Below are 27,205 nucleotides of genomic sequence, written 5' to 3'. Positions count from 1 at the left end.
TTAAGTTTCAATTTGCGTATAAATTTGAACAGATCTATTTTAGATCTACAAGGATCACCAAAGTGACTGGGACAAAAACTGAGACCTTTAGATAAAAGGCTTTCAATCCCTTTGGTTAAGGTCAGACTTGAAAAATTCACTACGTTAATGGATGGTACATCATTGGGGGTTACATTTTCTTGTCCCTTGATCTCGTTTTGGCACCCTCCATTTCTCTTGTTACACTGACCCTTTCCTCTCCTACCCCTACTAGTTTTTTTGTAGTTGTAGACATCAACTCTCTGTTCTGGGTATTTTTGCCTCGTCTCATCCTCTTTAATTCCAATAAAAAACTATTTCCACTAAGGGTCCCTTGGGCAGAGGTGCTTGTTCCCTCTTCCACTTCACTATCACTTGTTAGTGAGGTGCTAATAGATGTTGAATCTGAAAATTTTGACACATTCGAAGAACCAGAGGGACCACCAGTAAGGAATAGGTGATCATACTTATTGGCAAATGTAAAAATTCTCCCAGTCATATAATCTTTCTCGTCCCGCTTGAGTTTGCGCGCTTTTCTTTGCATTATGTCATCTTGGTATTTCTTCAAAACCTCCTCTAGGATTTTATAGTTTTTTTCGGTGGCTTCTTGTAAATTTAAACTCTCAATTTCTTTTTCTAAACTGCTGATTTCAGCTTGATAATGACTAACTTTCCTCTCCGAATTGATGATCAAAATATCCATCAATTTCATAGAACTAGCTGTTAGTTCTTTATCCCATAATGCTAGTAGGTCATCATTCAAGTCATCATATGTGGGAAAGATCTGCGATCTTAAACCCCTGGGGATACGGTTAAGTTTTTTATATTGTTTGAGCGTTGTTCCATCCCACCATTTAGATAATTCATTTTTCTTCAGTTTCTCAAGTCTTATAAATTTATTTTTCAAACCTTCCTTCAGTGTATTACCAACAGTAAAATTATATCCAGTACCTCCCTTGGCTAAATTTTCAAATAATTCTTCTGCTTCTTTGTTCCTATCCATACTAAAATTAAAAGTGTTTGCGGGTTAACCCAAGCAGCCTCCTTACTAGCAATGAAGCAACGAAGTGGGGTGTATAAATAAGGATCAATGGCGCTACGGGTGATATTCTACCCCCAATAGATTACGGGGAACCTCCTCAGGGAAACACCCTACCCTAGGAGAAAAACAACTCCAACTACAAACTAAAAATTGCGAGGGTCCCCTCTTGTTATAAAGAAAACCAAAAAAATTATTTTTTTAGTGAATACTTCACAACACACATTTTTTCAATTATTGCATCAGTTCTAAAAGAAATCACAACAGTCTTGGAGTCAACTAGTTGGGTTGATTGATGAATCCACAGTCTTTTTATTCCAAATCTGATTCACATTGCATAGTCTGTAATCCACAAGTTATGATCCTTCCAGCCAACACATGTTTCGTCATTGGGAAATAATATGTCCCCTACGACTTCTTCAGGGCTAGAAATCATAAAGTAAATGTAACATAATGAGTTGAAACTAAAATGCTCAAACGTCCACTGCACAGTGTGTAAACACTCCAAAAACCCAAAGGAGGTGAAATTTAAATGTAAACACCAGGAACAAATGATAAAGCAAGTGAGATCAAATCCAAAGTCCAACTGACTAAAGTGATATCTACTTAGCACCTGGCCAATCATAGCTCCCAATGAATCTCTAAAAGTGAAGACACCCACATCATTACCAATCTAATGCCGAGCTGGAGAGACCCCTAAAGTGCACAAAAATTACCCAAATCCAAAAAGTGCAAAGAAAAAATATATACCTTCTCAATTGAGGCACTATTCCTCAATAATCAAAATCGTTAATGTTTCACTCCAAATTGTAATCCATTACTCCGGTCATATTTCAATGACTGCCATATTAAAGAAAATTCATTAATTACTGAAAGGCAGAGAGTAGGCTGTCACTAAGCAAGCCGTTTAACTAATAACAAATGAAGCAGTGCTTACTCAGACGAACTTGAGGCTGACCAGGAATCTATCAGAAGGTCCCAGAACCCTGCTGCAAGCACATTGGTAAGTCTCTACAGATGAATTTGACAAGAGGCAGCACAACAAAAGGCCAATACTAGAAAAAACGAATAAACAGAGGGAGCTGAGGCAGGCCTTTTCCCCCTCAGGTGCCAGGCCCTTTTTTGGCTACTTGGGGCAGTTTGCGCGTAGGTCCTCATAACGTTTTGTCCACATAAGCTACCCACACAAAATATGCGTCCTTTTTTTCCAACATCTTAGGGATTCTAGAGGTTCCAAGAGTTTGTGGGTTCCCCTGGAGGAGACCAAGAAATTAGCCAAAATACAGAAAACATTCCTTTTTTAAAAAAATGGGGAAAAAGGGCTGAAGAAGAAACATTGTGATTTGGTCCCTGAAAACAGCATCAACAAAGGGTTTGCAGTGCTGAAATCACCCTCTTCCCAGCTTTCAGGAACAGGCAGACTTGAATCAGAAAGCCAGTTTTTGCAAAACAGTTTCGGCATTTTACTGGGACATACCCCATTATTACTATTTTTTGTGCTTTTAGTCTCCTTCCAGTTAGTGACAGAAATGGGTGTGAAACAATGCTGGATCCTGGAGAGCTAAATATTTCCGAAAAGTAGAAAAAATTCAGAATTCAGCAAAGGTTAATTTGTGTAGATCCTACAAGGTTTTCCTACAGACATTTTCCTCCACGTTTTACTCTGTAACTTTTTCCTGCAATGTCAGATTTTTAAAAGCAAGTGTCTGCTGGACTCTTCTGGTTGCGGGGATATATAGGGCTTGTAGGTTCATCAAGAACCCTAAGTACCCAGAGCCAATAAAAGAGCTGCACCTTGCAATGGGTTTTTATTCTATACTGGGTATACAGCAATTCATTTGGTGAAATATAAAAAGTAAAAAATAGGTATCAAGGAAATCTTTGTATTTCCAAAATGGGCACAAGATGGGGTGTTGAGAAGCAGTGGTTATTTGCACATCTGTGAATTCTGGGGTCCCCATACTAGCATGTGAATTACAGGGCATTTCTCAAATAGACGTCTTTTTTATACACTGTCTTACATTTGGAAGGAAAAAATGTAGAGGAAGACAAGGGGCAACAACACTTGTTCTTCTATTCTGTGTTCCCCCAAGTCTCCCGATAAAAATGGTACCTCACTTGCGTGATTAGGCCTAATGCCCGTAATAGGAAATGCAACATGCACACATCACATTTTTACATTAAAATCTGCTGTGTTTTTTGGAAAGTGCCTAGCTGTTGATTTTGGCCTCTAGCTCAGCCGGCACATAGGGGAACCTACTAAACCTATGCATTTTTAAAAACTAGACATCTAGGGGAATCCAGGATGGGGTGACTTGTGGGCTCTCACCAAGTTCTGTTACCCGGAATCCTTTGCAAACCTCAAAATTTTACAAAAAACACTTTTTCCTCACATTTCGGAGATAGAAAGTTCTGAAATCTGAGAGGAGCCACACAGTTCCTTTCACCCAGCATTCCCCCAAGTCTCCCGATAATAATGGTACCTCACTTGTGTGGGTAGGCCACATCAACATTTTGAAATATAAAACTACCTGTTTTTTGGTCCTGGGCTCAGCAACCATCTAGGGAAACCTACCAGACTCAGACAGTTCGGAAAACTGGACACCCAAGGGAGTCCAGGGAGGTGTGACTTGCGTGGATCTCCCAGTGTTTACTTAGCCAGAGTCCTCATTAAACCTCAAATTTAGCTAAAAAATCTAATTTTTCCCACATTTCTCAGGGATCACCGCACCAGCACAAATTTCCTACCACCCAACATTCACCTCAGTCTCCCGATAAGATAAGAATATACCTCACTTGTGTAGGTAGGCCAAGTGCCTGTGACAGGGAAGAGCCATTAACATGTTGAAATTAAGGGGGGAGCAAAGCGGGTCCAGTTTGAAAAAAACGTTTTTATGCTGACAAGTGGGGCAGATTTTATATCGGTATAGATGCTACAATGCTGCGGGGTAGGAATTTTGTGGATTCCTGCAGATTCCGGAAGGTTCCATCACAAAATGTTTGGGAAAATGTGTGATTTCAAGCAAAGTTGGAGGTTTGCAAGGCATTGTGGATAGGAAAATGGTGTGGGTGCATGTGAAGCACACCACCCTGGACTCACCCAGATGTTTAGTTTTCAGATGTGTCTAGGTCTCATAGATTTTTCTACAAGGCTGTGTTCCAAAGTTAAAAAAATGCAGCCCTCACCAATCCAAGTGGGACGATTTTGAGAGTTAGACAAGCTCTCATAGCCCAAATATTAAACGAAAACCCAAAATAATCAAATGTCCTCTTGATCTTTTAGTGTGCGGGAGGGAGAGCTGAAAGACTGTTTCCCCCTTCAGTTGGGGTGGGGGAATAACTATGCCCATACTGGTTGGTAGCTACCACCCTACATTTTTTTTAATTCCCTGGTATATGAGAGGCTTTTTGTCACTCCGGGGAGTGGATAAGGCGTACTTGCCCCATCTGCCCACCAGTTGGCAGAACAACTTTGTCCTCATTTATTCAGGGTGGGGGCATGGCCATACCCCCACCCTCATTTAAAAAAAAAAATCTTCCCTGGTCCCTGGTGGGCGTTCTGCCCCCGTTGGGGGCCGATGGCCTTACAAAAATAGGTCGATCTGCCCCCAAGGGGAGCAGAAATGGTCAACAGTAATGTGCCCCCATGGGGAGCAACCCATGCCCAAGGGGCTGCCCCCCAAACAACAACACACACACACACCAATCCCTGGTGCCTAAGTGCTAAATGCCCCTCTCAGGGCAGATCAGCCTAATAGATACAGGGGGGCAGAAATGGCCTGAAATAAATTTGGCCCCCAGGGGAGTGACCCTTGCCTAAGGGTTCGCTCCCCATCTGTAAAAAATACAAAAGGTACTTTATTTTAGTGACAGTAGGAAAATGGCTCCCTGTTGCAATTACCCCACCCCCCCCCCATTTTTGCCTGAAATTGATGCTGACTTGACTGAGAAGTGTGCTGGGACCCTGCTAACCAGGCCCCAGCACCAGTGTTCTTTCTCTAAAAATGTACCATTGTTTCCACAATTGGCACACCCCTGACACACAGATAAGTCCCTTGTAAAATGGTACCAGTGGTACAAGGGCCTTGTGACCAGGGAAGGTCTCTAAGGGCTGCAGCATATGTTGTGTCACCCTTAGGGACCCCTCACCTAACACATGCACACTGCCATTGCAGATTGTGTGTGTTGGTGGGGAGAAAAAGGCAAAGTGGACATGGCATCCCCCTCAGGGTGCCATGCTCACAAAACACAGCCTGTGGCATAGGTAAGTCACCCCTCTAGCAGGCCTTGCAGCCCTAAGGCAGGGTGCACTATACCACAGGTGAGGGCATAGCTGCATGAGCAATATGCCCTTACAGTGTCTAAGTCAATTATTAGACATTGTAAGTACAGTGTGGCCATATTAAGTATATGGTCTGATAATATGTCAAAAACTAACTCCACATTTCCATAATGGCTACACTGAATACTGGGAAGGTTGGTATCAAACTTCTCAGAATAATAAACCCACACTGATGACAGTGTTGAATTTATTGCAAAATGCACACAGAGGGCATCTTAGAAGATGCCCCCTGTATTTTACCCATTCCATCATTGCAGGACTGACTGGTCTGTGCCAGCCTGCCATAGAGAAAAGTTTCTGCCCCCTTGGGGTGAGAGCCTTTGTTCTCTCTGAGGACAGAAACAAAGCCTGCACTGGGTGGAGGTGCTTCTCACCTCCCCCTGCAGGAACTCAAAGGCACCCCAGGGCATCCCAGCTAGTGGAGAAGCACGCCCCTCCGGGCACTGCCCCCACTTTTGGTGGCAAGGCTAGAGGAGATAATGAGAAAAACAAGGAGGAGTCACCCGCCAGTCAGGACAGCCCCTAAGGTGCTCTGAGCTAAGGTGACCCCTGCCTTTAGAAATCCTCCATCTAGGTTTTGAAGGATTCCCCCAATAGGAATAGGGATGTGTCCCCCTCCCCTCAGGGAGGAGGCACAAGGAGGGTGTAGCCACTCTCCAGGACAGTAGCCATTGGCAACTGCCCCCCAGACCTAAACACACCCCTACATTTAGTATTTAAGCGTGACCCTGAACCCAGGAAATCAGATTCCTGCAACATTAAACAAGAAGAAGGACTGTTGACCTGAAAACCCTGCAGAGACGACGGAGACGACAACTGCTTTGGCCCCAGCCCTACCGGCCTGTCTCCTGACTCGAAGAAAACTGCAACAGCGATGCATCCGACAGGGACCAGCGACCTCTGAAGCCTCAGAGGACTGCCCTGAACCAAAGGACCAAGAAACTCCTGTGAACAGCGGCTCTGTTCAACAACAGCAACAACTTTGCAACTTTCTTTCAAAAACCTCACTCTTCCCGCCGGAAGCATGAGACTTCACCCTCTGCACCCAATGCCTGTGGCTCGAGCTCCAGAGAACCAACACTACAGGGAGGACTCACAGGCGACTGCGTCCTTGTGAGTAACCCGGGACGACCCCCTGGACTCCCACAGCAACACATGCAGAGAGAATCCAGAGGCTGCCCCTGACTGCGACTGCCTGTAACAAGGAACCCGACGCCTGGACCAAGCACTGCTCCCGCAGCCCCCAGGACCAGAAGGAACTGAACCTCAGTTCAGAAGTGACCATCAGGTGACCCTCTGCCTAGCCCAGTTGGTGGCTGGCCCGAGAAGCCCCCCTGTGCCCTGCCTGCACCACTAGAGTGACCCCCGGGTCCCTCCATTGATTCTAATACAAAACCAGACTCCTGCTTTGCACACTGCACCCGGCCACCCCTGTGCCACTGATGGTGTGTTTTGTGTGCCTACTTGTGTCCCCCCAGTGGTCTACAAAACCCCCATGGTCTGCCCTCCGAGGATGCAGGTACTTACCTGCTGACAGACTGGAACAGGAGCACCCCTGTTCTTCATAGGCGCCTATGTGTTTTGGGCACCTCTTTGACCTCTGCACCTGACCGGCCCTGTGCTGCTGGTGTGGTAACTTTGGGGTTGGCTTGAACCCCCAATGGTGGGCTGCCTATGCCCAGGAACTTAGACTTGTAAGTGTCTTACTTAGCTGATAAACTAACCATTACTTACCTCCCCCAGGAACTGTTGCTTCTTTTGCACAGTGTCCACTTTTAAAATAGCTTATTGCAATTTTTACTAAAACTGTGTATGCTATTACTCTAATTTAAAATTCCTAAGTTAGCTATGTGGAGTACCTTGCATTTTATGTATTTACTTTAGATCTTGAACTTGTGGTTCTAAAAATAAATTAAGAAAATATATATTTATATATAAAAACTATTGGCCTGGAGTTAAGTCTTTCAGTGTGTGTTCCTTATTTATTGCCTGTGTGTGTGTGTGTGTGCAACAAATGCTTACCACTACCCTCTGATAAGCCTACTGCTCGACCACACTACCACAAAATAGAGCATTAGAATGATCTAATGTTGCCACTATCTTACCTCTAAGGGGAACCCTTGGACTCTGTGCACACTATCTCTTACTTTGAGATAGTATATTTAGAGCCAACTTTCTACAGTGACACAAATGCCAAAAATACCATAGAGACTATACTCCTTTAGGAGGTACGTAATACACAAATTATATACAGTGGTATGCAGAAATAGCTGTAAAAATAGTTAGAAAACAGTGCAAATAGTGAAAATCACAATAGTTAGAAATGGGCCTAGAGGTAACACAAACCATATACTAAGAAAGTGGAATGCCAATGTTGGTTTCCCACCTAGGCAAGTTTAGTGTGAATAGGGGGGCACTGGGAGTATTAGAAAACACAAAAGGTAAGTAATAGAACCCACCCCAGACCCAGGAAAGCAGAAGTAAATCACAGTAACTTTCCTAGAACAAACAAGCAAAGAGGATTATGAAAGAACCAGAAGGGACTGCAAGACACCAACAATGGATTCCTGGACCTGAAGACCTGTGGAAGAAGGGGACCAAGTCCAAGAAGCACCGAAGAGTCCAGGGAGAACAGGAGCCCCTGCTAACCCGGATGAAGGTGCAAAAGAAGAACCACCGGTGAAGAACAACAATCAGTACTGCACCCAAAAAGAGAGATGCTGGTTCCTGGTTGGTGAAGAAGATGACCCACGCCGGATGGAGGATTGCAGTCTAGATTGCGTCTTTGGAGTCTGCCAACAAGCCTTGGCACATGCAAGGCTCGTGGTTAGGGGAAAATGGCACTGCCCGGGACCAGGAAGGACCAGGAGGACTCTAGTCGAAGCGGCTCTCAGCAACTCAGAGAGCCACCAGAAGACCAGGCAGCATGCACAGGAGTCCCACAGCACGAGGACAAAGGAATGTGGAAAAGAGGCTGCCGAAGAACCACTCAGGAAGAGGTGTGTAGCAGGATAGAGTGCTGGGGGACGGAGCTGCAAGATGCATGAAGAACTTCAAGGAAGGAAGCCAACAAGCATTGGCAACTGCAAAACTTGCAGTGCATGGAGGTACTGTCTTGCGTGGGGAGGCAAGCTCTTACCTCCACTATCGGACCTTCGGGACCACTTCAGTCCACTACCTGTGATGCAGGGTCCACGCAACTCAGCAGGAGAGGGGACCACACACAGCCGGTTGTTGTTGCAGTATGTGCCTGCTGATGCAGGGGAGTGACTCCTTCACCCTAAGGGAGATTCCTTCGCTCTTCTGGTTCAGGCCGTCCTCAGAGGATGCATGACCAGGAAACAGTTGCAGTTGCTGGCAGGAGCTGAAGATACAATGTTGCAGAAGGTGTCTTGCTTCTTTGTTGCAGTTTATGGAGTTCCTGGAGGGTCAAGATGCAGTTTCTTCAGTGAGAAGTCGATGTGAAGGATGCAGAGGATTCCTATTGGAGTCTTGCAATACGAATCTGAAGAACCACTCGAAAGAGAGACCCTAAATAGCCCTCAAAGGGGGATTGGTCAGCTACATAGGTAAGCACCTATCAGGGGAGGGCTCTGACGTCACCTGCTGGCACTGACCACTCAGATGCTCCCAGAGTTCCCTGCCAACTTGGAATCCAAGATGGCAAAACCCAGGGACCCTCTGGAGGAGCTTTGAGCACCACCCCTGGGGTGGTGATAGACAGGGAGTGGTCCCTCCCCTTTCCTTTGTCCAGTTTTGTGCCAGAGCAGGGACTGGGGTTCCCTGAACCGGTGTAGACTGGATTATGCAAGGAGGGCACCAAATGTGCCCTTCAAAGCATTTCCAGTGGCTTGGGGAGGCTACCCCTCCCAATCCTGTAACACCTATTTCCAAAGAGAGTGGGTGTAACACCTCTCTCCCAAAGAAAATCCTTTGTTCTGCCTTCCTGGGCTCAAGCTTTTCAAGCAACAGGAGGGCAGAAACCTGTCTGTGAGGTGGCAGCAGCTTGGGCTGCCTGGAAACCCTGAGAAGGCTGTAATGGCAATACTGGGGGACCTCTAAGGAGCCCCAGAGTGCATGGAATCATCCAACCAATGCTTGCAAAAGCCTTGGGGTATGATTCCAACATGTTTGATACCAAACATGCCTATGTTCAGAGTTACCATTATGTAGCTGGACATAGGTAGTGACCTATGTCCAGTACACACATAAAATGGCGTCCCTGTACTCACGAAGTCTGGGAAAATGGTCCTGGGGGTTGTGGGGACACCTCTACTAGTGCAGGGGTGCCCTCACATACAGGTACTTTGCACCCTGCCGTCAGGGCTGGAGGGCCTGCTATAGGGGTGACTTATAAGTGACCTGTTGCAGTGTAAATGGCAGAGAAAGGGTGCATGCACCTTTTCACGCAGACTGCAATGGCAGCCCTGAAGAAGTCTTTGCATGAGCTCCCTATGAGTAGCAAAAGATATGCTGCAGCCCATAGCAATCCCCTAGAATCCCAATATCCTTGGTACCAAAGTACCATATACTCGGGACTTATAAGGGGGCACCAGTATGCCAATTGTGGGTGAAATACTGGGTTACCAGTATGCAACAACCAAATTTAGAGGAGAGAGAGCATAATCATTGAACAGCAGGATCCCAGTGAACACATTCAAGCACACTGATAGGCAGAAAATGGGGGTAACCATGGCAAAAAGACGGTACTCTCCTACAAGTGGTCCTCTAGTACCTAGGCTTAGCAGACGTTTGTTAAACCTTTCATTTCTATTTTTAAACACACTCACAGGCATGTGATCTGCTGACCCCTGCAGGTGATCATCCCTGTGATGGCAGACAATCCTTGTGAGATGCAATTTCATTAATATTCATGCAGTAAGTTGAATTGTGACCCACAACGATTTAGTATTTTCTGAAACAAACTATTAGAATCTAGGTCAATTTGCAAAACACCATACTAATGGCAAAAATACTAGTTACAAATTGCAACCAGTGTCTAGCAAGCTCACCTGGTCCATAAAACCAATTACAATGGAACGTAAAAGTAATCATATTTAGTAACAATCACATACATTTTTAAATAAATTTAACAATCCATATTAACACAGCCTTCATCATCACAGAACTTGCAAGCAGATAAGACAAACATTTAATAACTGAACTAGAAAATAAAATCTTCCAATTAAATCTTCCATTTAATAGAGCAACTGCATTAACCAGTTTTTAAAATATATTGTTTACAATATGCTTGAATCATCTCATAACAAGAGCGGGTAACCTTGGACAAACTAGTCGAACTTTAAGCAGGCTATAAAATCTCTTATTTTCAACATAATATTAAACAGCTTTATGATCTTTTTACATGAGGATGTTTTAATTACATTTACAGCCCAGAAATGAGATTTGATCAGCTAACTAACTTCTCTTACACATCAACAGGAATTAATAATTGCTCACACCTTTGAGCCATACGAGAGAAACAGGAGTAATTTAGCCATATTTTAGCCACATAGGCCATTAACAGGAACATAAATATTATTCAAATGTATCAGACCTTTCGGTTATAATGTTTCCTTGTCAAATTCTTCACTTGCTTGTTCCAGTGGCCTCTACTAATAACTAATACATATTGTGACACCACACCCAGAATTTTATACTATAACCTTCATAAAAACAAATATTTTATTTTATATTTTTAAATATATTTCTATGATAGGAACAGGTGGAAATGATCTTTAGAGCATAAAACATCGAATAGTGTTTCATGCATTTCACAGTTTATTGAAACTGTAACTTTTTGTAGCATTATGCACTATGACTGTAATATTTTGATAGTAATCAGCATCACAGAAATAAACAAATAATGTTCAGAAATATCTTTGCCTACATACATATTGACACTGAAGCACTACCGAGGAAGAGAAAAAGATGCATAAATGTAAATGAATATAACATCATATTCCCCTTGAGAGTTCATTTCACGGTGCAGAACCATTTCATGCTTAGCAAGTGATGACACGGCCAAACCCTAGCCTGAACAAATGTTAGCTCTCCATTGCTTCTTGGAAGTTACTTGAGCTCTTGAGAGCCAAATATTTGGTATACAGTACGACTATAACAATGTCTTTCTGTGGAGGAGTCCCAAGAGGGTAGGGGGCATATTTACAAGAAAGTGGTGCATCGGTCCCAATGCACAACTTTTCTTGCGTCACCCCTGCCCTACCTAATGACGCCATGGCTGTGGAGTATTTAGAATATGTTGCACCATGGCGGTTGTTAGGACAATAGGGGCAACATTTTTGACGTTATTGTGGTGCTTTGCTGCACTAGCGTAAAAAATGTTGACGCTAGTGCGGCAATGCACAGGCAAGCCCATTGATTACAATGGGTGCTTCATTTTAACGCCTGCTCTGAGCAGGCATTAAAGATGACAGAAAAGATAGGACAGTCAAATGTCAATTTCACTTGCCATTTTTTCGGGCCTCCCTGCGTAGGAACGCTCCCCTTGCATACATTAGGCTTGGCGCAGGCATAACGTGGTGCAAGGGTTTACAAAGTAAATACACGCGTGAAAGAAAGGCCTCCTAACACCACCTTAGCGCAAGGTGATGCTAGGGAATTGTAAATATGCCCCTAGATCAATCCACTTGAACTCCAATAATACTTTCTTTTCCTAAACATTTGTGATTTTAAGGAGTTTAACACCAGCTTGTTTTTTTCATATACATGGAAGGCCAATAGCGAGTTATGCAGGTCACATTCTGTTCACATCAGTGACGTAAAATTGTATTGCATGATATTTATCAGAGTCTTTCTCATTTTAGGTTGTTTTTCAACGCCACGTCTGAGAAAATTGAGCGGTGTTTCAACATTACCATCTATTGATACCTTGACCCAGGCATTAGCATACAATTATATTAATAGAACTCATGGTCATTTAACTTTATTTTTTATGAAAGCGGAGACCTAGTCACCATGTGAAATGCTGACTGCAATTCTATATACACATCAAAAAAGGTTGATTAAAGGCGAATATTTTTTAACCAGACACATCACTATGATACCATGATTTAATTCTTGAACAAACAGTAACTTGCCACTCTGGTAGGAGACTGTTAATGTGAACACGTTAGTACATTCTATTAAGGATGGTATTTCCATAAAAGTTGCCAATGCGAGTATATTAGAGAGAGTATCTGTTTGCAAGGTCTGCCTTACACCCCTTTTCTCCTATAGAAATAATTATGCCGCTCCCACTTGTGATTGGAGATAACCCTGCGAAATACACTGCCCAATCACAGACTTGGGGCCTGATTAGAAGAATGGCGGGTCAAGGACTGCCATGGCGGCAGCAGCGGTCCGACCGCCATTGGGTAGGCGGTCGGACCACCATATTACGGTGCATGTAGTTCCATAGATCAAACACTGCTGCTGTCCTGCTGGCACCACCAGGCAGCGCAGACCACCGCTGTGGCAGATAGGCCAAAGAGGCCATCGGAGCCAATGTTTCCGCCAGACAGAATATGATGTGGACTTCCACCAAAGTAGCAGTCCAACCACCACATCACAGCTGGCAAGAATGGAGACATAAAAACCAAAAACTAACCTTTCCAGCAGCGTCACACATCCTATGCTGCCATGGAGCCAATCACATATGTCTTGATGCTGCTCATAGATAAAGGCCAAATTGAACTCCACCATGGACACAACCAACTGTAAGAACATACACTTACCCGTGTTCAGAAACTCCACAACAGTTCGTCGCACTGCCATCCAACTAGTATGTGGATTAGCCTATGTGGACCAAGTACACTTTTTATGTGTCCTGGATTTGAAATGATCACAATGAATGACCCACAGACAGCCACATGATGCCCTATCTGGGCAGCTTACTGACACTGCACCGTCACACTACACAAGATCAAATTTTTTCATTCCAGTTTGAGGGACAGTGAATTGTACAGAACATTGTGTCACACAACAGCAACATCACATCAACATCACGCATAATTAAACTGACACCCTTACATTGCTTGCATGCCATGGACTGTCACGATATTGAAGACACATGTATGGATGTGCCATTTAACCCAAACACACCTTCCATGAAACATTCCTGTGACGGACCCACACATATCACCCACATTGCAACAGAATGGAAGGTCAACAGGATGCACAATATTTTGTGAGACAAATATCCAAATCTCCCAATGTAAATGATACCTGCACAATAGGGATGGGGGCATCAGGGAGTTGCCGTGGGATACATTTAACTTTGCACATGCCCCTAAAGCACCATTTGTATTGGCCCTTCATGTATCTCAGGGACAACCAATAGTATAGCCAAGTTGCATGCCAATCTGCTAAATGTGTAAGTGGAAGTCAAGGAAGCAAATAAAACAGCAACAGCATGGGTTACACATTTACATGAAGTAGCTGGAAGGTACACTCATTAAAATGGACACATGGTCAGTCAAATGCAAAGTGAACACCCTCCATGTGTGGAAAAACAAAACTCTAACTTGCAAACATGAGGGGAATGTCCAATGTACATCAGGAAGACAATTCCAACACAATATTGGCGACTTTCTCAAACCCAAGATGAAATACTTACCATAGCAAACAAAACATAATGCAATGCACCCCAATAGGATTACCACCCACATATCCACAAAGTGAATATCTACCTTTATCCTGGGTGGCACCAGCACTGCCCACAAAGTCAGATCTTGCCAACCACAGCAAATGGATCAGCAATCAGGGTGAGAAACACACAACTGTGTGCATATAGCACAAATTACTCAGGAACAACAAAAAGGTAGAAAAGTAATGGCAGGACAAATGTGTACCCAAAAAACAACTTGGGTTTATTGATTGGAAATGATGAAGAGCAAATGCTATTGGCCAATCTATATGTCAGTCCATGCACAGTATTGTGCTCCAGCTTGACATTGATCACTTCCAGACAACCTCCACAGGAAGGGGCATCAACTGGGCATGCAGGCACCTCAGGGATCATTCTTGGGTGGGGTGGGTTCAGATTTGGATTGAGTGGGTTTGGGTTTCAGAGGGGTGGTCTTCTTCTAAGGAGGGATAGGCTTCTTCTTTGGGGTGGGAGGGGTATGAGAGCTTGCAGGGGGGACAGGAGTGACGGGGAGAACTTGGATGTGAAATGGATGGGTTCAGGATGTGTTTGTAGTCCTCTTGGTTTTGGGAGGTGGGGTGGAGGTCATGTGGAAATGGCAAGGTCAAAAAGGACACTTTCCTAGGGAAAACAGGTAGGGTCTTCAGAAAGGATTGGGGTTTGGAAAGTTGCAGGAGTGGTTGTCTTGCATGTCGGTTTTGATACTGCTGATGGTTGCAACTCTGAGTTATGCTTGGGTTTGTCTGGTGCCTGTCCCATGTGTGAGTATGAGCGTTTGTGTTTCTTGGGGTGCTATGAGTTGGAGGCGCTGGGTGATGTGGGAGTGGTGGCTTTGTGTGTGGGTGTTGGGGTGGTGTCTGGAGGTATGGTGGATGAGTTGGCTGTGTTTGTGGGTGTTTGGGATGGTGTCTGGCGGTATGGTGGTTGTGGTATCTGTGTTTATGGGGTATGGTGGATGTAGGGGTCCTATCTTTATGTGTTGGGGTGGTGCTTAGTGGTATGGTGTCTGGGGTGTGTGGGTCTGTGGGTGTTGAGGTGGTGTCTGAGGGTATGGTGTTTGTGATGTGTGGGTCAGTGCGGGTGGTGGTGTCTGTGGGAATGGTGGCTTTTGTTGTCTATGTGAGTGACTGTTGAGAGCTTGTGTGCCGGTGTGTCTTGTGGTGCTTGTGTTTATATGCGCTGCTTGTGTGTTACTGAGGGGGTGTGTGCTGATGTGTCTGTGCTTGGGACAGGTAGGCGAATAGGGAATTTGGACTGGGAAAAGGTAGGTGGTGGTAAGGGGATTTTGGGGGGTGGTTGGCTGCCATTAGTGAGGAGGCCAGAGCCTGAAAAGATCTCTGTAGCCAAGACATGGCACTTTGAATGTCTTCCAGGTATGTAACCATCTGCTGGAGCAGGCTGCCCTGCACCTTGATGACATTCAGAATGGCAGTTTGACCCACAGAGATACTCCTCAGGAGGTCAATAACCTCCTCACTCAGGGCAGCAGGGGTAATGGTGGCAAACGGTAAGGTGCCTGGGCGAAGGAGACGCCCATGGCCAACTGGGTGGGGAGCAACAGGGAGGGTGGAGATGGAACGGAGGTGGCAAACAAGGATGGAACAGGATCAGGTCCTGATGGGTCTGCCACCAATAGGGAGTGGTCATTGGAGGAAGAATCATAAGATGATGAGGTCAATCCTGTGTCTTCACTGGCAGTCCCCTCACCCTCCGGGCCACAGTCGTCTCATGACTGGAAGTACTGTGGCCAGCTGCATCCCTACTTGGTGTTGCCCAGTCTCCTCCACTTGCCTAGGATGATGCTGAAATTACAAAGGGTAACTACATGTGCCTGATCACACTTGAACAACAGCTGTGATTAGCAAACATTACCATGACGTACAGTAGCTCCCAGCCACATGCTCTAGCAAAGTGGCTTCAACTTTGCCACACCATATGCATGCATGCTATTTGAACTGTCAACAGTTGCCCACAGGAAATTCCGAATCACAGACAACTCCAATTGCATGGCTGAAGTTGTGCAATTACAGTTCCGATTGAACAAGTAGTAAAAATTATTACCTTCAATGGTTTGCCTCATGTAGCATCCCTGAGTTACCTGTTGTCATACAATAGTAGGGCAATGCCAAGTTTATTTACACAGATCCCAAACAAGGTCATGCATCCAGCTAATCTTCATATACCCAATGCCACATCATGAAGAAATCATGTCCAAATAGTCCAGCCATGTTGCTGACAGAAGTACAGTAGTCTGAAGAAGGTGACATGAAAACACCCATGTCACACTGGAAACAAATCAACAATGGTCACTTCACTATGTGTACATTGTCTAAATGGACTCATGGAGGTTGCACTAATGTTGCTCAGATAGATAACACATCCTGCATGGGAATGTACATTGGAGACAAGTTGGGCAAAATGTCAGGGAGAAATGTCTCCAAATTCCACACCAAAATGAATCAGCTGACCCCCAATCTCTTGATTGGTACTCCTAACAGTACCATATTCTGATTGCATCAGTAGAAGCCAATAGTCCTTTGAGTGTTGAAGAGGGATTCTCAAGTACCTGTAGTAGCCACTTAACATGTTGCCTAATGAGAAGCCATGTCACTGCCTCTTTTTGACATGCAAACACAGATTCCCTTAGATGAAGGGTTCTCCACAACCACATACGATTCCCACATAACTGCAAGTCAATCCATGATGCATGTCAACACTTAGATAACAAACCTTCCCCATTTCACATGTGTAAAGCACAGTGCTACATGATTCTCCATCAATGGTATTGAAATCCACGTTGTAGGTAAAAACTGTAGTTTTACCTGCCATGTCCTTCATTGCTACTGTAGTTGTACATGCCAAATGACATGCAATGAAGGGTGAGGGTATGTGTGAGCCACCAATCAATGGTGACATGCTCCTGTCTGTGGCACCACATGAACTGTAGCCACATGACATATGTCCAATTCCAAACACATGTTGGCATGCAGACATATGTGAGGGAATTCAGATATCATCCCATGAAGACAGGTATAAAATGCATGAAACAGCAATGAAAATGATTTGGCAAAAGTGAAAGGTAAAAATGAGAACATGTAGGCACAAGCAATGATGGCAACAGCGTTGTCACCAAAATCAAATAAATGGACATTCACTGCTTAGCAAGTGAACATATTGCTTTGTGACTGCATCCAAAGAGCAATAAATGCTCTGTCACATGTATGATGAGTGCTTTCACATGTCAGACAGTAGTGAGGCACTAGCACTCGTGACACACTGAATACAAGTGGCCTCTGGGGGACGGATGCCAATATTCTCACTTGTGCAGAAACATTGGCTCAGGACAGTTATCTATCACTTCCTTTTGTTTGGGCTGTCACACTGAAGAGTAGGGAGCTGTTAGGTACAAATTACACCCACAACAACAAACAACATGACCAGATTGATTACTGTACTCAGCCATGTGTTGGCCCTGGAGAGTAAATTGGTTGTGGTCTGTACTCTGTTGTGTCCTAAGTTACTGGGCTAATAGGCAAGGCACATCAGCAAGCACCAACTTTCATACCTACACAAGCAGTTATTCATCTTGTGTGACACACATGGCCCATCCCCACTTTTCAGGGGAAGATGGCAGAACCTACCACTTGGCTATGTTACAGCCAGGAATTTGCCCTGGACCCACCCCTTTCTAGCTGCTGTGCTTCTCTCAAATGCCCATCAAGCTCCTGGTAGGCCACCGCCACAATGTGGGCCATTAGGAGGGTCAGGCTCCGATTTGTGCCCCATGTGACATGTGCCCGCCCATGTGCCCCAGCTGGACCTCAATGATTTTCTGGGCCCAGCGTCTCCGGTCCACCCACCTCTTGGGACAGTGGGTGCTCCACCAGCTATGGACCCCCAGGGTCTGCACCTTCCCAGCGATGGTTCTCCAAATCCCCTTTTTCTGATGGGCGTTGACATGTATGGATGCAACAGACAAATCAAAAGGTTACAAACAAGTCTGTGACAAAATGGTTGTGTCACACACATTTTAAAAACACCAAGCACAAAATCCTTAATTTGTCAGCACCCCACAAGTGTAAAGCACACATGCTGATAAATATAGGGACATGAGTACACACTTTTAGATTCATCCGCTGAATAACTGTCAACATCTGGGCAGTGCGCGCTCTACGGGCCACTGGAATGCAAAAACCCAGCACGTATGAGATGACGTAATTCATGCATTATGTAGATATGCTGTTGTTTAACCTTTTGCAATGCAGAGTTCAATCCTGAAGACTTATTTTTAAGGTGCTTATAAATACTGTTCATTTGCAATGTATTGCTGCAGCCTTTCAGAGTGTGTCAGGGTGTGGTCCCTTTCCAGGGCCTTCTAGAAGCTTTCCCTGCAGCATGCCTGGGTGTGGTTGTGGGCTGGGCCAAGACTCTATAAAAGGGAGCCAGCCCAGCTCCATGTGCTCACTATTCAGAGGTCCTGGTGCAGAGCAGCAGCAACTTCCTGAGCTCCTGTTCCGGTGGCTTATTCTGATCTTCCAGGCCTCTGCCCTTCATTCTTCATTGGTGATCCTTGTTCAGGGCGGTAAGGCGGAGGTTGGGCTGGGCCCCCGACCCTGTTATCGAGTACGCTCGAATTCTTTGGCCTTATTCTTACATGACAAATAATTACTCTTGCATGTGTGAATGTGTGCTTGGACGTTTTTGTGGCATTTGCATGCTGTCACTAGAATCGGCAAGACACGCAATTCTTTTTCCGGGTTTAATTGATGTTATTCATTGTGCGCTACCATTCCTTGGCAGTTACATGGTGGCATTCGAATCGGCAAGACGCGTGATTCGCTTTCTTGTGATTAACCTTTGATATTCATTGTGCGCTACCATTCTTTGACAGTTACATGGTGGCCTTCGAATCGGCAAGACGCGCGATTCGCTTTCGTGTGATTAACCCTTGATATTCATTGTGCGCTACCATTCTTTGTCAAGTTACATGGTGGCCTTTGAATCGGCAAGACGCGCGATTCGCATTCTTGTGATTAACCCTTGATATTCATTGTGCGCTACCATTCTTTGACAGTTACATGGGGACATTCGAATCGGCAAGACGCGCAATTCACTTTCTTGTGATTAACCGTTGATATTCATGGTGCGCTACCATTCTTTGATAGTTACATTGTGGCATTCGAATCGGCAAGACGTGCGATTCGCTTTCTTGTGATTAACCCTTGATATTCATTGTGCGATACCATTCCTTGACAGTTATATGGTAACATTTTCAAATCGGCAAGATGCGTGATTCTTTACTTGTGTACAAATCAAGATATTAATTGTGCGCAACCATTTTCTGTTATATAAACTAAGTGCACTGTTCCAAAAGAACAAAAAACGTATAGATTATATAGAAAAAAGGGGTAAAGGTATGATTGATTCCAGGAGAGCCCTCACGCACCCAATAGGGTGACAGGTTTCATCATTGGGCTATCTCCTCGTCAGACCGGTGCTGCAATGTCTGGCGGACCACCCAGAAGTAGGGGTGGTACTTAACCGTTTGCCAATCGCCAAATGGAGGTCTGAAACAATAACTGACTGAAAAAGGAAAAAGGAGTGAAGGAGAGTGAGAATAAAATAAAATTAGCTCTGAACCTTAAAACATCACTTTAATGAATCAGAAACAAGGTACAGGCCAAGATTAAAAATGTATATAAAGAGTTTTAGTGGGAATAATGTCCCGCTATACTCTATGACGGAGGAAGGATAGTATGCCTAATCCTGTCTAAATGGTCAACATGTTTCGCGTCCTTACTTGGTCAATAAATGATCCCGTGACGCTTCTTCAGGACCCAGAAAACTACTTCTCCTATTCAAAAAGAAATTTTAAGTGCTGTAATGTCACTTACAAATTGAAGACAAAGTTTGTCAGAGTCAGTAGGTCAATCAGTCGCCCATCCCGTATTCAAGATTGAGCTTCCTAGGACTGCACTAGCCTCAACCAAGGAGGTAATATTGTGTCCTCCTCGATGTAGCGGGAACACCTACCCCGCGCCGCGCGGAACCATTTTCTGGCATTTTCCAGTGTGCATTTGAATCGTCAAGACGCACGATTCTTTACTTGTGTATAAATCAAGATATTCATTGCACACAACCATTTTCTGGCATTTACAAAGTTGCCTTAAAATCGGCAAGACGCGCAATTTGTTTCCTGTGCTTAATTCATGTTATTCATTGTGCGCAACTATTTCATGACATTTACAAAACTCTTGTTGAAATCCGCGATATGCGCAATTTATGTTCTGGTATTCGAAAGATCTATTGTGCTAGAATTCTGGATATTATATTCTATGTGCATGTAGGGACTTTAGTACAATTCCTATTATTTTCCAAAGAATGTTTGGAGAGTCTTATCCTCATGTAATGAGGCTGTGTTTGTTTTGGGACATTATTCAGGAAGGTTCTAGTATCCCTAGAACAGTATGTTTTCAATTCATGAAAATTCCATATGAAACATTGCACTAACCATTTTTGATTCTTTTCCAGGTACCTAGATTTAGTAAGGTCTAATTAGAGTCTAGTTCTAGACCATTCATGATTTCTTAGTTTTAGGTGTTATTTCATGTTTCAAGTATCACTGAACTCTAGTCTCAACAGAGTGTTATTTCATGTTTCAAGTATCACTGAACTCTAGACTCAACAGAGAGTTATTTCATGTTCTGAGTACCACTGAACTCTAAGCTCAAAAGTGTGTTTATTTCATGTTTCAAGTATCACTGAACTTTAGGTTCAACAGAGTGTTATTTCATGTTCCGAGTGTCATAGAATTCTGGACTCAATAGAGTATTATTTCATGTTCCAAGTATCATTGAACCATAGATCCAACAGAGAATTTTTATGAATCTAAATGTGGTTTTGAATCTGATGTTGTGTGTTTTAACTTTTTTGCTTCCCACATGTCTCCTTCCCAGCTGTCCCCTTCCTAATCCTCTCTTCCCGTCTTGAACTCACTTAGCCTCTGTGATTTATCTATCAGAGTCTTGGAGCTGTTCAGTGGTGGACGTGTTGGGAACGTGCGCCAACCCCGAGGATCTGGTGACTCTGACAATAACCCACTACCCTGCCAAGCTTACTGGCATCAGGTAGTCCAAGCTCAAGCCACATGTACCGTGATGTGAGCCATAATGACACACATGACACAACTGTAGCCTTCTAAAGGACAAACTCCTTGGGCCTGACTGGACAGACACATTTACACTCCGCAACATTGACTCACTGCATACAGTCCCTACAGGCAGCTACTATAGTACAGACTTCACCCTAACACTTGAGTGCCAATTAACGGGCTGCCATGGTGGGCAAGGAAAGTCTTTTTCCTGTGCGTGTATGGATTTGTGGCCTACCCAATGTAGACTCATGCCACTTCAGGGTGGGTTTGCAAGGTATGTACTTGTACCACAGAACCCACCTTTGACAATATGTGGCAAACCTACAGAGATAGCATCCATCATACAAAGATACGTTTGGTCTAATTTTTGGCATGTAACCAAGCTGCTGAGTCAAATGTCATGGTCTCCCTGGAATCTACAAACTACATGCACTGTGGGTTTGTCACTTGTGCAATACGCCTGTACTGGACAATGAAAGGTGACAACCGAGCTTTTGGAGTAAGGGACCTGTCATAAGTCAACAACACTCAAAACACGACAGTTGGAGAGGAGGGGAACATAAGCGAGCAGTCATAATACCCCTATTCTCAATCTATAACACAAAAATATGACTTCTTCTCCCAAGAAGCCAAGGATGAAGCATGACACTATTAGGTGTGTGAGGCTTCTACTTCCTTAAATGGAAATGATCTTGGTGAGTCCATGTGAGCTCAGTAATTGACCTTAAGAGATGTTCATTTATGAAGGAATTGGGAAGGTGGCTTCCCTAGAGCAGTCATATTTTTGTGTTATAGGATAAGTCAATCACACACACTGAAAATGAGGCAAAACACACATATGTACTAGTTCAGGGATTCCTCATCTAGTCAGTGGACCAAGGCATTCAGGCCAAGTCTTGCATCGCCCTGAGGAGGACTATTCCTTACATGACAGAGGAGGAGGAGCCTGCAGTGCCACATGGTGAGAATCCTGAAATGCCAAATGGAGGTGATGGTGAAGAGGAAAGAGCTCACTGCCAACAAGATCTCATTGACAGCTTCTTCTCATGAGTGTAAGTGTGTCATGTGATGTCATGACTTGGACCATACAATGAACTGTAGTTGTGATAATGTGTGTAGCAAATTATTATTGGAAATAGTTAGGGATCTGATGCTCAGGCGAAATCAGCCAAAGGCTGTTTGATGGGATATCTTTTGACACATCCACATCTTGATTATGTTGCTTTGTTTGTGTTAGATTTATTGTAATGTACTTTGTATGCCAGAAAGTTGCTATGTGACTTGTGTCATATGTATGGTTTCATACCTATATCCCTTTTTTTTTTCTTTGTTCAGGTACCTTCATCATGGCATCTTCATGTGGGCATTCCAGAGTTGTGACACTGGCAGGTGTGTGATGCTGTTCGGACATGCGAAGTGGACATGGATTTGTTCCAGGGAATGTAGGTCACAGACTTTGGGCGTGGGACACCTGTGCCAAGACAGCTTCCCCAGTGATATGATGGAAGTCTAGAAGACTCTATTAGACTTGTCTCTTGTCATGTGGTGGCCCTGATGCATCATCTGGGTCATCATGTGGTCAGAAAATATTTAGTTGTAGGCCAAAATCATGTTTGTTTTCCTTTCCAATGGCTAAACACTCTTTTCGTATGACCTGTGTTGGAAAATGGGTTATTGGTAGGGCAGGTAGGTACCTACACCTAGCAACAAGCCACAAACCTCCACGTAAGTACAGTTAGGTCTCAGTAAATTAATCCCAGCTCTACCCTTGGTAGCTTGGCATCGAGCGTCAAGGCTTAACTTAGGAGACAAAGTGTAAAGCATTCAAATATCACAAAACAGTAATTAAATAAAACACAGGAAACAGTTTAAAAATCCAAAACCAATTTATAAAAATAGCTTATATTTTTATCTTTAAAATGACACAAAAACGATTAAAATCGGTTCAGGGGAACCGGAGATATGAATTTTTAAAGTATTATTATTTTCTAGCGCATAGAAACAAAAAGCGCCAATCGGGTCATCTGGTTGCACCAGGACCGGGACAAAGTCAAACTTTCAGGCCGACCGCGATGGAGCCCTGCTCGGCTACAGGTCGCGGGAGGCCTCGGTTAAAAAGTTACCTTCTGACTTAGTCTTTATTTTGAAGTTTTTCTTCACGGGGACGAACCTGCCAGTTGGATCCGACCTCCTGGAGCCCTTGTCCGGATACGCGAAGTCGGTTTCCTCGGTGGTGATTTCTACCTTCGGACTTAGTCGTTTTTTCGAGATGAAAATCCTTCGACCGGGGTAAACCTGGATCTTGATCCGACGTCCGTGGAGCCCTTCTCGGATACGATGGCTGGAAGGTCCCGGTCAACTTTTTACGTTCGGACTTAGTCTCTTTTTTGGATGTTTTTCTTTACCGGGACGAACCACGAAGTCAGGCCGGGTCGCGGTTGAGGCAAGCCGGCTAGAATTTCCGCGTCGGGTCGGTCACTTTATGGAGCTTTTTTCCAAAAATTCTCCAATCTTTTCCAAACTTCTGGGGCTTCACCCAGATGTTCTTTTAAGGTTCTTTTGGGGTCCACAGCTCACCCCAAGGGTCCAGGAGTTCTGTGATGGTCCTTGGGGGTGCGGACTTCAACTCCCAGAGTGCACCTGGCGCAAACTCCTTTTTGGCCACTGGACAGTGGTCAGCTGGTCGCTTCTTTCAGGAGTTGGTGCAGGGGACTCTGGTTAGCAATTTTTCACCTGTAGCAAACAGGGAGTCCCTCCTTGAACCAGTTGAAGCCAGGCAAAGTCCTTCTTGTGGTGAAGCCCAAGTGTGCAGCTGGTGCAGTCTTTCTGAGTGCAGGGTCCAGGTGCAGGCCAGGGGTCCAGCAGGGCAGTCCTTCTTCTCCTTAAGTTCCTTTCTTGTTGAAATCTGGTAGGGATCTGAGGCGTGGGTGCAGGTCTGCCAGTTTTATCCTTGCTCCTGGGTGAAAAGCAGGGGGGCCCTGGTCCTCCAATCAGGGACAGGGTCGTCCCCCTGTGATGACCACTTCCTGGGAAGTGTGGCAAAAATCCATCCCAGAAGGCAATAGTCTCTAAAAATCCAAAATGGATGAATCTGATTTTTGGAGGAGAGATCTGGCTGAGCCCACCCACTGGTGTGGCTAAAAATCATAAACACACCCCTCTCCTGCCCTCTCCTAATCTAATCAAGGGGGCACCTAGCTGTCTGGGGTTGCAGGATGTGGGGGTGTTGCTGGGTGCTCCAGATGTCCTTCTCTGCCTTTGAAGACCAGTTTGGCAGCCCTCCCCCTTCCTGCTTCCCCATCTGCTGAGGGGAGATTCTCTCCCCCAAGCACATTCCTTTGTGTAAAGTCAGGCCACTTCACACCTCATTAAAGTAGCCTGGCAGAAGCTGCTGCAGGCTGGCCAATCAGAGCACAGCAGCAAAAACAATGCAGAGCTGAAATTGGCAACTTTTTAGGTAAAGTCTAAACTTTTTACCTGCACTAGTTATATTAAATCCAACAACTGGAAGTTGTGGGATTTATTATAACAATCAATTTGATACCAAATTCTTGGTATGTAACATTTAAGGAGACTTTAAAATTTAAAATAAAGTCTGCCCATTCTAGCCTATGAAGGCCATTTACTTCAATGAGGGAAAAACGAATTTGGCTGTTTTTACCTCACCAGGGCTTATAAATCTATTTTTATAAAGTCCCTGCTTATAGTTACATGGCACCCAGCCCTAGGGGCACATAGGGCACACCTTAGGGGTGACTTATATGTAAAAATAAGGTAGTTTAAGACTTTGGAAGTACCTTTAATTCCAAAGTCGAATTTGCATATAACTTTAATTTAAAAGCAGCCAGCAAGGCAGGCTTGCTTTTAAAATGACACTGGGCACCTCAGCAATGCACCTAGGTGTGCACCACCTATGCTGTGGTCCCTAAACCTACATGCCCTACCATATACTAGGGACTTATAGGTAGGTTAACTTAGCCAATTATAATTAGCCTAATTTGCATATCCATTTTACACAGAGCACAGGCCCTGGGACTGGTTAGCAGTACCCAGGGCACCATCAGAGTCAGGAAAACACCAGCATAAAGTGGAAAATGGGGGCAAAAAGTTATGGGGCCCTTGCAATCAGCCCCAGTTTCTCACACAACCCCCCCCCAGCCCACACGCCCAGGAGACTCAGCCCAACCCTGGGAGAGTCTTCCTGGCTTGTTAGGCGAGGAAGACAGTGAAGAAAACTGGCTGTCCCTTTGCAGGGCCTACTCTGCCTTATATCCTCCTGTCAGGGTCACTCCCTCTGGGTAGTGAAGCCATCCCAACAGTAAAAGGACCCAAGTCAAACTGAAACTTCCCTCTAGGGGGGTCTTCCTCCTCTCTCTCTGCCAACTTGGGTAGTGAGGTGCCCACCTCCCCTACTCCAAACTTTGCTAGGGCAACACCTAGCTTACCCAAAGAGGTCACCCAACACTTGAGCAACCCCACCATGACCAACAGGGTCAGGGGGCCTACTTTGCTATTGGCCCTGGGGTCTGCCTCCCAGGCCAAGTACAGTGCTGCCAGGAAGGCTAGCACCCAGCAGAGGCTACTGACAGCTGTCAGTACCCAGAACCACACCCTAAGCTCTCCATTGACAGGTGGCTGAGCTGCTTTAGGGGCATCTTTGGGGTCCTGGCACCCCTCTTGCTGTCTTGAGTGGGGGGCTACCACCTCCTGTGGCAGACACCCTCCTTCCACTCTCCCTTCTGTCAGTGCAGGGGCAACACCCTGCATCTGGACAGCTGCCTGACTACTCAGGACTTCCTTGGGGTCAGGTGAGGCCTCACCAGTGCCAACTCTGGGCTCCCCCCCTATTGGGGCAGAAGGCCTTTGGCTCCCTGGAACTCTCTTTAAGAGTGGCCTACCCTTCCTTTTCTTCTTTCCTTTTCTTGGGGACCTCTGTCTCCTAACTGTAGGGACTGACTCCCCAGGACTTTGGGTTGGGGGGGCGCCCTGGGCGACCACCCCATCTGTGACCAGACTCACCTCTGGGAGGTCATTGCCCAGGATACAATCTAGGGGAAGGTCAGCACTGACTACCACCCTAATCCAGTCAAGGATACCCTCCCTCTCTAGGGGCACTATGGCTACAGGTTTGGAGGTGACCTCCCCTGTGGCTATCCTGACTTTCTTTGTCTTTCCTGGGACATACATGTCTGGGGTCACTAACCGGTCACTCACTACAGTGTGACTGGCACAGGTGTCTCTCAGGCCAGTGGTAGGGATCCCATTCACTTGAATGTGGTGGAAGTGCCTACTCCCACCCTCAGGGATCACCAGCTTACCATCTGGTCCTGTCTCCCAGCACAATGCTAGGAGGACTTCATCATCGGAGGAATCCTCCTCTATGGCTACACTGGACAGCCCAGTGCTAACCACCTTCTTTGGACAGGCTGCATCTCCTCTGAAGTGACCTGTCTGCTGACAGTCAAAGCAAGCCCTACTGTCCAAGAGCTTTTTTAACCCTGGGTCTCCCTGTCTCTGCATGTCAGAGTGGGAGTGGGATTTACTCTCCTCCTTCTTAGGGTTCTGGGGTACAGAGGGAGTCTCTGTGGTGGGCTTACCACCTCCCTCCTTAGGTTTTTGGGGACCTGTCCCCCCCTTCTTGGAGTCTCCCCCCTGGGACTTGACAACCACCCTGGTTCTCAACCACTCATCAGCTGCCTCCCCTAGCTCTCTAGGGTTGGTCAGCTTAGAGTCCACTAGATGCTGGCGTAACCTTTCTTGGATACAATTGGTCAAGATGTGCTCTCTCATGATCAGATTGTATAACCCCTCATAAGTATTTACTTTGTTGCCAATAATCCAGCCCTCTAGTGCCTTTAGTGAGGTGTCCACAAAGTCAACCCAAGACTGGGTACTGACCTTCTGGGTGTCCCTGAACTTCATTCTATATTGCTCTGGGGTCAGACCAAACTTCTTGACTAAGCACCTCTTCATACTAGGGTATGAATCTGCCTCCTCCCCCCCTAA

The sequence above is a fragment of the Pleurodeles waltl genome, chromosome 7, assembly GCF_031143425.1.
Source record: "Pleurodeles waltl isolate 20211129_DDA chromosome 7, aPleWal1.hap1.20221129, whole genome shotgun sequence".
Taxonomy (NCBI): Eukaryota; Metazoa; Chordata; class Amphibia; order Caudata; family Salamandridae; genus Pleurodeles; species Pleurodeles waltl.
The sequence above is the reverse complement of the archived record's forward strand: the minus strand, read 5'-3'. Positions refer to the sequence as shown.